Source organism: Camelina sativa, unplaced genomic scaffold (genome assembly GCF_000633955.1).
Source record: "Camelina sativa cultivar DH55 unplaced genomic scaffold, Cs unpScaffold08942, whole genome shotgun sequence".
Lineage (NCBI taxonomy): Eukaryota > Viridiplantae > Streptophyta > Magnoliopsida > Brassicales > Brassicaceae > Camelina > Camelina sativa.
Window position 1 is genome coordinate 1 of NW_010930005.1, and position 420 is coordinate 420.

Sequence of the window (420 nt, forward strand, 5' to 3'; positions counted from 1 at the left end):
GGAGTTCGATTCTTCTAACACATTTCATGCAAACTGGCCAAGGTAGTTTAAGTGTTATTGAGTTTTAGAACGTTTCAGTGACTTCCCTTTGTTCTTAACTGGTTCCTCTTCATCAGTCATCACTGCATCATATATCAGTAACTTTCTTTAACTAAACATGTCGCCAGTTCTCTCTCCCGAACAGGTTTCTTCAATGGAGGGTGTATTGCCTGTGTGGGCCACTTCACTGAGATCAACTGATTCAAAAATATTGCATAAGAGAGTGCACTTAGGAGTAAGAGTTTCTTCTCTTCCTCGTCTAGAGATGTAAGTTCAATACTTTAAACAAAACAGATGATGGTTTAAAAAGAGAATAGATTGTCGCTGGTTTAGGGAAAGAATCGGTTTGAGGTTGACAATATTATGTGCAGGATGCAGCTG

At 39.0% G+C, this 420-nt stretch overlaps 1 long non-coding RNA gene across 1 annotated transcript; it reads left to right on the forward strand.

The window, feature by feature from the left end:
• Position 1: 1 nt before the first annotated feature.
• Positions 2-420, forward strand: LOC104775120. Its single transcript, XR_765709.1, has 3 exons — positions 2-42; positions 168-306; positions 411-420. It is a non-coding gene; the product is annotated as an uncharacterized LOC104775120 (long non-coding RNA).